General features: G+C 53.3%; 1 protein-coding gene across 1 annotated transcript in view; it reads left to right on the top strand.

The window, feature by feature from the left end:
• ERGIC1 (endoplasmic reticulum-golgi intermediate compartment 1) overlaps positions 1–10,953 on the top strand; it is a 137,213-nt gene that overhangs the window by 49,251 nt on the left and 77,009 nt on the right. The gene's annotated exons all lie outside the window — the stretch shown is intronic.

Below are 10,953 nucleotides of genomic sequence, written 5' to 3'. Positions count from 1 at the left end.
CCTGAGCTGTAGTTTCAGTGTTGTCCTCTGAAGGGAATTCTTCTGCAGGGAAGGGGAACTGTCCATGTAGTTGTGCTTGGAGCTGGCACCTCATAATTTATATTTTCTTAATGGCTTCGATGGTCACATCTTTGATTATCTTTATTTAGTAAATCTTTGGTGCTCTATCGAGTCAAAAACTTCTCCCCTACACCTTTTTTTAAAACTGGAGAGTGGGTTATTTGTTTCGGTAGTGGTTATAAATCGTTCATCAGACACGTAATTTGGATAGTTTCTCCCAGTGGGTGCCGACACATTTTCCCTAACCCAGCGTCGGTAAGCGTTTCCCTGTTTCCTTTGGGAGACTCGAGGGCACAGCCAGCTTGACTCTCCTTTCCCAGCGTTGTTCGCATCGCTCCCAGGTGTGTGTGTCCATGTGTGTCCCCGTGTCTCCGCGCCGGGTTCTTCAGAAACGCCGTCTAGTGCGGACTGCCATGGACTCTGCAGATCCACTGGGGAAGCGCCACGGTACCGAGTCTTCGGACTCGGACTCGGGCACAGCCTCACTCTTCGTGTAGTTACGGCCTCTTTAATGTCCCTCAGCAGCGTTTTGTCTTAAATATGAAAGGTAGGTCTCTAATATTTACTATGTGACTACATCGAAGAGAAGTAAAAGGAACCATTTGTATGCGTTTCGATGTCACTTTCCACGATTTCTCTTTGCGTGAAGCACAGATGTAAAGTGTCCCCGCCCCTTCGCACACACAGTCAACTTTTACCAGGCGTCATGACCCCCCTTGGCCGTTTCTGCAGCCTGGAGATTCTCCGTGTCTGTGTACAGACCCTCCCCTCTGCAGCTGCTTTCCCTGCCCCCATGTCCTTCTGTGGTTTGTGCAGCACACCCCTTGGGATGGATATTTGATGGGCTCCAGTCTTCTGCTAGTCCAGCCGGTGCTACGGTACACGCCATCATTTTGGACGAGGGCCACTGCTGGTCCTGTACAGCCCTCAGGAGATTCTGGAACAAATCAGGCCTGTCCCAGCCCAGCAGGAGTCCAGACCCCTGCCACCCTCTTGGGACTATTCCAGCATTATGTCCTCAGAGCTCAGGGAGGTGGAGGGAAGGAAGCATGGGGGAGTGAGTATCCGGCCTTCTGGAAACCCAGCAGTCAGACGTAGGCTTTGGCCAGACTTGGCCTTTGGCTTCTGTGGGAAGTAGGGCAGAGGGAGGCCAGGACTTTGTGATCCAGGAGGATCTTCTGGGATGAGAGAGGTCACACATGGAGACTGTTGGGGTGGAAGCAGCAGCTCCGAGGCCATGAGGCAGCCCTGACATATGGCCGCCCGTGCACAGCAGACCACAGCGTTTTCTGGTCATGCATCACACGCGCAGCCGCCCGCATGCTCAGGTCCATGGTTGCGCCGTCGTGCTAGCCTACTGCACTGGGGACCTCCCTCACCCCACTGTCCTGCCTCCCTTAATGGGTCCCTCCTGAAACTGAGTCCAGGGCAGAGGAGGCAGCTGGTGTGACTCTGCGGGGACCCCTAAGGGCGTCCCTGGCTCATTTTCTCAAGGAGATCACCAGGCCTTTCTTCCTAGTCTGTCTTCTTCTGGAAGCTGCATGGAAACCTGTCCCCCACGGGTGGCCCCACTGGCATTTGACATACCAGAAGTGTGGCTTTCAGTATCAGAACAATGCCCACGCCACCCAAGTCTGACAAACTGACAGGTAGTCGATGCTGTGTGGATACAGACCACCCCCAACGTGGGACTGCGATTTGGGGAGGCCACAGGGCGTGATGCGCCTATGTTAATGGATTCAGCACAGCATGGCAGTGCATACAAGACCCCTCACCCAGACCCCCACATTCCCAGGCCACCTGTGCTCCTCCAGCTCCAGCCCCTCTTGCTGTCAAGGGTCGCACCGAGGTTAGACACAAGGGGCCTGGTGCCAGACTGAGTGCAAGTCCTGGTAAGCGGAATAGGAGGAAGAATTCCTGCCACAGGATTGTCAGAGATCTCTCTCAGCCCTGGGGGACAGGGCGCCCTCGATCACTGGAATCAGCAGTCCGAGTTGCTGAGACTGTTGCTATAGCAGTTACGGTGACGGCCCACAAAGCTCTTCCTTCAGGCCCGAGACACAGACAGATTTCAGCCCCCTTCCTTTTGACAGAGGAGCCCTGGTGGTGCAGTGGTTGAATGTTGTGCTGCCAGCCGCAAGGTCAGCAGTTTGAACCCAGCAGTGGCTCCTGGGGAGAGAGACGGGGCTTTCCCTCCCTGTGAAGAGTGATGGTCTCCAAGGCCCACGGGGCAAGTTCTACCCCAGCTTGAGGGGGCACTGGCTCCATGGCGGTGAGTTGGGGTCTGGGGCAGAGGGGTGGCGTGAGCTCACAGTAGGGGCTGAGTGTCCAGTTTCTAGGTGTTTCTAGGGCTCATTAGAACTGATGCCGGGCAGATGCCTCTTCCTACCCATGCCCAGCTCTGGTGCAATCCTTTACCTCAGGGCACCACAGCACACACGCTCCCACACATGCACGTACATCTGCTCACACACGCGTTCTCATGGATAGGTGCACACATGCCCACAGGCACACATAGACCTGCGTGCCGGCCCGCACACACGCACACATGAATACGGTCACTGTGCTAGCAGCCCTTAGTCAAGGGGAGGGAGTAAGGGGAGAGAAAACAAACCTGCTTTTCACTCCCTCCCTCGCTCTGCACCAAGGACTCAGACAGGCTGGTGGGGCAGGGCTGATGGGGCCAAAGCTCCAGCTCCAATCCGGGACAGCTATTTTGAGGACGAATGACCTACCACTTCCCATGACTTGCTCCTACATGGCGTCTAATTTCATTGAGCCTTGGAAAGAGTGACATCATGGTGGCTGCCTGGTCGCCACCCACAAATGGCAAAACCACAGGGCGAGCGAGCGAGCGGAGATTTGTCTCTGGAGCAGGGGCAAAGCGAGGCCCTGCATTGACATAGCAAAGCTAAGGCAGTCGGCTATGAAAAGAAATGACCGGTGAAACCCATTAGTCAGAGGTCTCCAGCAGCAGCAGGCTCCCAAGCTCGGGAGCAGGGACAGGGTTGGATGACGCAGCCGTCCCTTGCTGCTGCAGAGACCAGGTGCTGCCCGTACAGTAGCTCTCTGCTGTCAGTCCTACCACCTCAGTGATGTCCGTGCGGCATCGACACTGCTTCTCCTGGGTTTGTTTCATGCCGAGATACAATGGCGTGATAGGCGAGGGCTTTTTGATGAAAATGGTGACCTGCGTCTTGGCTGCGCCATCCCAGTGAGTCAGCGCGAACCCTGGTGGACGTAACCTGTTCCTTTGCCCAGTTTTTTCCACGGATGAGGTGCTGCCCAGGCACAGAGCAAAGGGGAGAGGGCTTCGCTCTAGATCTCAGCCTCTGTGTGGCATTCACAGCCTCCCCTGGCAGGAGGGACACCGTGGGCATGCCGGCTTGGGCACAGGGAGCTGTGCTTCGCCAACAGCAGGCTTCCTTAGCCCCCTGGGCCAGATTCTTTTTTTTCAGAGTGTTGTGCAACAGGCATGTCCCCGCCCCTGTGTCCCAGAACTCCAGGGCTGGGGACTGTCCTGTGCCTTAGAGGGGGTTTAGCAGCAGCTTGGCCTCTACCCACTGGCTGGTCAGCGCCCCTGTGGTCAGCACACACACAGAGAATTGTGAAAAGCTAAAAATATCTCTGGACTTTGCCAAGCGTTCCCAGGGCCCCAGATCAGCCCCATGGAGAACCACTGCCATGTACTTTTTCAAGAGACACCAAAAAGTTTCACAAGCTTTTGAATGCCGTGTTTTTTGTTTTGTTCTCTTGTGCAATATGCTGCACGTAATGATACCTTGAGCCAGACACATCGCTCTTCTTCATGCGCCCGTTACCCCATCGGTATAATGAAGGGGTTGGACATAGCGATCTTCAGGGACCTGAGGGTGGGGGAAGGGCCTTGGGGGGGGTTCCCCAGGGGGCTCTGTGTGTGTCCCATCCCCACAGGTGACACCTCTTGCCGTCCTGTTGCAGTCACCATGTCCATTCCCCTGGGACCTTGGCCCGCTTTCCTAAATCTCACTGATGGCTCTCTTGGCGTTAGTTTAAACCTATTTCACTCTCTTATATACGAAATTTTCTAAAAATCCACAAAAGTAAGAAGAGAAGAGTCCAGGGAATCCCAGGTGCTTATCACCATCCTTATCATCCTGTTCTCGCTGAGGAGACTCGGCCAAGCCGAGCCCCCTGCTGTCCAGTCCATTCTGACTCCTGGTGACTCTGTGGGCCAGCGCAGAGCCCCACGGGGCTTCTTCCCACACAGCCTCGTCTTTCCCCCCAGGAGCGGCTGGTGGTTTAAACTGCAGACCCGGCAATTAGTGACCTAGCCCTTAACTCACAGTCTCACCAGGGCTCCCTATTTATAAAGAGAGCTAGACCCTAATCTTGGTGCAAATTCATCCAATGGCTTATTCGTTCAGCTCAATTCCCCATGGGCTTGGGCTGGGCTGGCAGTGGGGGAGGCCATGTCCTGCTCTCGAGAACCTCACAGCCCAGCGGGAAGACAGGGAACAACAACAACAAACACCCAACCCACTGTCATCCAGTGGATTCCAACTCATCGTGTCCTTAGAACAGTAGAACTGCCCCTGCGGGTTTCTGACCCTGTAACTCTGGGGACTAGAGTGCCTCATCTCTCTCCTGTGGAACAGCTGGTGGTTTCGAACTATTGACCTTGTGGTTTGTAGCCCTGTGCATAACCATTGACACCCATAAATATTCCATTTGTCTGAGATGAAGCAACTCTACCTCTTTTAACCGGTCTAAGAAACCTTTTCTACCCAAACTGGGTTCCATTTGGCCCCATGCCTTTGAGGGAAGCTGAAAGAACATACATTAGGTCTGGGTTTAGGCCCCACCCACGACACTGAAAGTGGCAGGTGAGAGGTCACCAGCCTCTCTGAGCCACCTCCCTAAAGTGGCGTCACAACCCCAACTAACTCTCAGGTTGGTCAGGAGGATTGATGAGAACATGCCGGTCAAGGGCCTTGCGTGCCCTGTCGTACCGTAAGCGTCGCTTTCCCACCCCCCACTTTCCTTACCCTTTCCTCCACATGCTCTCAGCAGGCGGGGCCACAGCTGGTCCACGTCACCACGGTGAGGGTGAGACTGACTAATGTCCGCCCAGGGTGACGGCCCCTTTCCTGATCTGTCACATGCCTGCATGCTCACCCATCTCCCAGTGGCCCATTTTCTCAGTGACCTTCACTGCTGACTCACACGGTCGGCTCTGAACCCGGGTCGTCGGCAGCTCTCCCAGTACCCCACCACTACTCCCAGCGTAGGTTTGTGGCATGGGAGTGGGGTCATGATTAGAGAATATGCTTTTTAGGCGGATCTTACCAAGGAGCTGCAAATATTGCTAGAGTAGCAGTTTCAGGAGGACAGGGGTCCTGGCTGCCCTGGCTACTTTCAATTCCCTCCTCCCCACCATCTAGAACACTACTTATTAAAGTGGTATAGTGAGCTCAAATATTTGCTGAATAGATGAATGAATTGTGAATTGATGCCTAACTATCCCTAGGGAGAGTCCCACCTGCCTTGGGGTAGTAACCTTAAAAAATGGGAAAATGGGCCACTTTAATCCAAGTTACCAATACGTGAGCAGAAACTGACTCTTACACCGGTGGAAGGATCGTGGAAGGGCGGTGGCCTGTGGAGTCAGGCAGGCAGGGTTTGAATTCCATCTCAGCCACTCCCTGGCTTGAGCACTCGAAGCTTCTTTCTGTCTGACGCTAGAACATGAGGACTTCACTGTTGCCAGAACGTCATGTCTGCTTATGCACTCAACAAACGGGCTGCTAGCCTGAAAGTGGGCAATTCATCCCGCGGCTTATTGGTTCAGCTCAAATCCCCATGGGCTCGGGTGGACTTCCCCAAGTGCCTTGGAAGAAAGGTCTGAAAACCCCGCAAAGGGTAGTTCTGTGTGGCACACCTGGGGGCGCTGTGAGTTGCCGTTGACTCCACAGCCACCAGCACTGGCTTTGTATGTGTGTGCGCATGACCCTCACTCACTGTGGATTTGTGTAGATGAATGTTTACAGTCATGTGTATGTATGTGAAGTGCCCATTGGATGCCATGGCATTCCCTCAGTCTGGAATACCTACCTCCTCAGATTGCTTCCTGTGGCTTGTTCCAACTCTGACCTCCCCTCTGAGACCTCTGTGTAGCCACCCCAACAAAAGCGCTCTCTGCCTCCTTGGCACCCAGCACAGCCAGTAACCGTGTGTTAGACCGGCAGTCACAGCCAGAAGCCTACAGAGCCAGGTGTGTGTGACAAGAGCGTGCGGTCTTTAAGTCAAATCTCCTTCTTTTAAACAAAAGTGTCATTAATTTTTTAAATGTGTTTAACATTTCATTTTGAAATAATTCCAAGGTTTATAAAAAAAAAAAAATCAAAGAAACTATACAAAGATTCCCTTATGCCCTTTGCCCAAGCTATCTTACGCAACCATAATGTGATGATGTAAGCTAGGAGACTAACATTGATTCAGTACTGGTATCACCTCATCTACAGACCCATTCTCGGCTTGGATCCTGGTCCCACTGCTGGCCTCCTTCTGTCCACGGATCCAGGCCTGGATCCCTCACTGGTGTGGCTGTCATGACTCTATGTCTGTGACGGTGTTCAGCCTGTCCTCGGCTGGCGTGGGCCAAGGTTGGCCGGCCACTCTGCAGGGCGGCCCTCATTTGGACCTGTCTGGTGTCCGGGTCGTGCGTTGTGGCAAGATCACAGCAGGGAGAGGGGGTCTGTCTCACAGCACGTCAGGAGGTGTGGGCACGTCTCACCCTGGTGGTCTGCTCATGGATCAGCACTGCCAGCTTCCTCCACCATGAAGCCAATCCTTGCCCTGTGTAACCACGTGGTTTTTCTGAAGACAGGGGAGGCTCAGGGGTGGACTCCTCGCCTTCCTGTGGAGGAGATGCTCAAAAGGTTTCTGCGGGCTTTGCAGGCTAAGACTAGGAAGAAAAGCCTGGCAACCTGCTGACAACCTGCCCATGGCAACCTTGTGGCGCAGTCATCCGACCCACCAGCCACCATGAAAACGGTGTCGGACCGGCGGCATTTCATTCTGAGGTGCGTGGGGTCGCCACCAGTCAGAGTTGACTTGACAACGCCTCACCGTGGCGACAGCTTCTGAAAGTCGTGAGCGTTCTTCATCACCACCTTGCACCTTCCTCACCTCTCTGCCCGACTTACCCAGGGGGATATCCTCCATCTCCATCATGATTCAGAGGAGCCCCGTGGCGGAGTGGTCACACGGAGGGCTGCGATCCACAAGGCCAGCCGTTTGAACCACCAGCCACCCTGTGGGAGGACGACGGGGTTTTCGCTCCAGTCCACAGCGACAGCCTTAAACTCACAGGGGCAGTTCTACCCGTCCTCTCACTCACTCACTGCCATCGAGTCCATGCTGGCACGTTTCGACCCCCTCTGGGTTTCAGAGACGCTGTTTATGGGAGTAGAAGGGGCCAGTCTTTCTCCCGAGGAGCTGCAGGTGGCCGCCCAGTCCAGTGTGTTGCTTTAAGTCGGCATCGACTCGATGGCAGTGAGATCATTATTTACCTGGATGTGCACATTGCTGCTGGTTTGACCCAGGGGAGCCCCTTTAAGCTGGCTTCTGATCCTCCTGATGTGCTCCTATCATTCACTAGCCGCTTTCTGGCATTCAGACACATGAGGACACAGGCTTACCCTGTTATTTTTTCCTGCCCCAGCCTTGGAATCCGATATTTCTGCAAGAACTTCTGATTGCTTTTAGTAAAAAATAATACTTAGAAGCCAAAGCCTGGGTGCTATGGGGTATTCATCACTATTGGACTGCCCCTGCTCTTGGGCTCTGTCAGTGGGAAAAGCTGGGACATGCCGGCATGTAGACATGGGTGTGTGTATATGCACACACATCTGTCATCTGATACTGAAAGCCATGAGTTTACACAGATGCCTGCAACTCCATTCCCACACCACAGGCTTTACCCTAGCTTCCTCCCTCTTGATTGTGACCTTCCCAGCCGAGGAACACTGGGCTCGTCATACTCAGACAGGTTCATTAGATCAACCCCCTTGCAGGTAACCAAGAGTTCATCTCTGCCGTGGCCCCCTATGCCAAAGATGCCCCTTCACCCTTAATGGACTTCAGCAGTCTGTCCCGACTTCTCGTGTAGTTCACAGTGTAAATCTGACATGAAGGTTCCAATACTTTTAAGCCCGTGAAGTCGTGTCTGCCCTGAACCCCCGTGGTGACCTAAGTATGAGTTGCACCAAGTAGCTAAGTTGTTAGCTGCCTGGGGTGTCTCAAAACTACCGAGAACTGCTGCCATTTCAGGTGGAAGGGCCCCAAAGACCCCTTTGCTTCACACACAGGGAAACTGAGGTCCAGAAAGGGACTGGAATTTTCTACAGGTGAAGGATGAGTTGGGGCACAGGTGGGACTAGATGCCTTCCTCCTGTAGACTCCACCTCCTGCTTGTCTCTGCAGGAGAGCCGGTGCGTCTCCACGCCAACCCAGAGTGGCCCCAGATACGAGGCCCCTCGTACCTTTCTCTAGCCCTGCAAGGCTTCCCAGCTCAGCTGGTGTGTTAGTCATCAAGTGCTGCTATAACAGAAATACCACCGGTAGATGGCTTTAACCGAAACTATTCACTTAACCATTTAGGAGGCTAGAAGTCCAAATTCAGGGTCCCCAGGGAAAGGCTTTCTCTGTCAGCTCTGGGGGAAGGTTCTTATCACCAATCTTCTCTTGGATCTAAGACAGCAGTTCTCAACCTACGGGTCACGACCCTTTCAAAGGGGTTGCCCAAGACCATTGGAAAACACATATTTCCGATGGTTGGGGTCACCACACAATGAGGAACTGTATTAAAGGGTTGCGGCATTAGGAAGGTTGAGATCCACTGATTTAGGAGGTTCTGAGCACAGCAACTCTGAGTCCAAAGAATAGATTCCACTCCTGGCTCTTCTTTTTTGGGTGATAGTAGGTCCCTCTGATCTCTGTATGCTTGTTTAGTCTCTTTAATATAGCAAAAGAAATGGACTCAAAAGACAACTTAATCCTCTAGCATGTGTACTGCCTCTAATCTTGCCTCATTAACATCAGGAAGGCAAGGATTTACAACACCCAGTATAATTATATTGGATCACAAAATGGAGGGAGGATATTACATAGTACTGAACATCATGGCTTGGCCAAGTTGACACATATTTTGAAAGGGCACAGTTCAATCCATGACCGGTCACAGCCTTTGGGCTATGTCAACCTGCAACCTCATCTCACTTATCTTGCATCATGTTGGCCCAACACTTGAGAACTAGGAACGTTAGTGTAAATTTCAAAGTCATGGCTTCTCTTGGAAAACCAGGAGATCTGGGCACCCAGATCTCCCACCCCTCCTCCAGGCAGGCATCAGCTGGAGCTCTCCCCACCTTACCCCCATCTCCTCACCCCCACCTTTCATTTTCTCCCTCGTTCCCACACTCCCAAGTGTGCTGGCTTCTGACTGCCTCCTGCTGTAGGTTGCCTGCCTGGCACCCATTGGAGTTGGCTGTGGAGTTCAGTCCACACTCAGAGTGGAGACTACGGGCCCTCTCTCTGCCCCGCCCCCGCCCCCTCCAGCTTCCTCTCCTTCCACCCTCCTCCCCTGGCCGTGTGGAAGTTTAGGGAACCAGCCAGGCTCAGCCTCTGCTCTTGCCCTCCACTCCCCCTTCCTCAGGAACCTGGTGCCTCTGTCCTGCTCTGTCTTACCCTCACTCACTGCAGGGAGGTTCACAGCCCACCCCAATACCACTTTCAGTACCCTCCGCTGTCTCCAGATAACCCCTGTGCTCTCGTTCTCCTGTCTGTCTGTCAGGGCTATTAAACTACTGCCTCCCTGGAACCAGGAATGCATGTTTGTTTCTCCCCTGGCCATAGTGCCTAGAGGAGGGCTTGGCATCTGGTTGTTGGTGGTGTAAGTGGTCATTCAGTTGGACAGCCCCACGCACAACAGAACAAAACACTGCCCATCCTACACTATGTCCACGGTCGCCGTGTGTCCGAGCTGCCATTGCAGCCAATGAATGTGCATTCTGAAGAACTTCCACCCTAGGAGCTCATTTTCCAGCACCCTATGGGGCAGTGTTCTCTTGTGATCGATAGGATTTTCATTGGCTGATTTTAGGAAGCAGATGACCAGACCTTTCTTCCTAGTCTGTCTTCGTCTGGAAGTTCTACTGAGATCTATCTGCCATGGGTGATCCTGCTGGTATTTGAAATACTGACAACATGGCTTCCAGTATCACAACACGCAAGCCATCACAATACTACAAACTAGTCGGTGGGCAGTGGGTGTGTGGGTAGTGGGTGTATAGTGGGTGCTCGATGTTGGGCAAATGAAGATTCAGTTTTAACCATGAGTTAATAGCATCTCCTGAGCCCCAGTGTCATAATGCATACACATTGGGCTGCTACCCGCAAGGTTGGTAGTTTGACACCACCAACCACCCCAATGGGAGTAAGATGAGGCTTTCGACTCCTATAAAGAGCCTCAGAAACCCACAGGGGCAGTTGTACTCTGTGCTATGAATCGGACCGACACGATGGCAGGAAGTGTTTTCTTTTCAGACAACCATCCTAAGTGCTTTGCCTGCGTAGCTGCCTTGCCCTCCCCTCTGTGCTGTGAGAGCCCGCGGTGGTGGTTGCTGTCATTTGACAGACAGAGAAACCGAGGCACCTCAAGGTTACGTCAGGGAATGTGCCCAGGGCCCCACAGTGGTGGGTCAGTATTCGGACTTCGCAGCTCATGCTCTTCCCACGAGTGCGCCTCGCTACATTACAGGAGCCCGGATTTTGACAACCAAGGAGTTAAGTAGGTGTGGACAGATGATTTGTGGGGACTCCCTCCCCCCACCTCGCAGCCCCCAACAACCA

Source organism: Echinops telfairi, unplaced genomic scaffold (genome assembly GCF_000313985.2).
Source record: "Echinops telfairi isolate 266 unplaced genomic scaffold, ASM31398v2 ScPeMD7_7469;HRSCAF=8507_0, whole genome shotgun sequence".
Lineage (NCBI taxonomy): Eukaryota > Metazoa > Chordata > Mammalia > Afrosoricida > Tenrecidae > Echinops > Echinops telfairi.
Note: the sequence above shows the minus strand (reverse complement) of the source record. Positions and strands in the feature narration are given on the sequence as shown.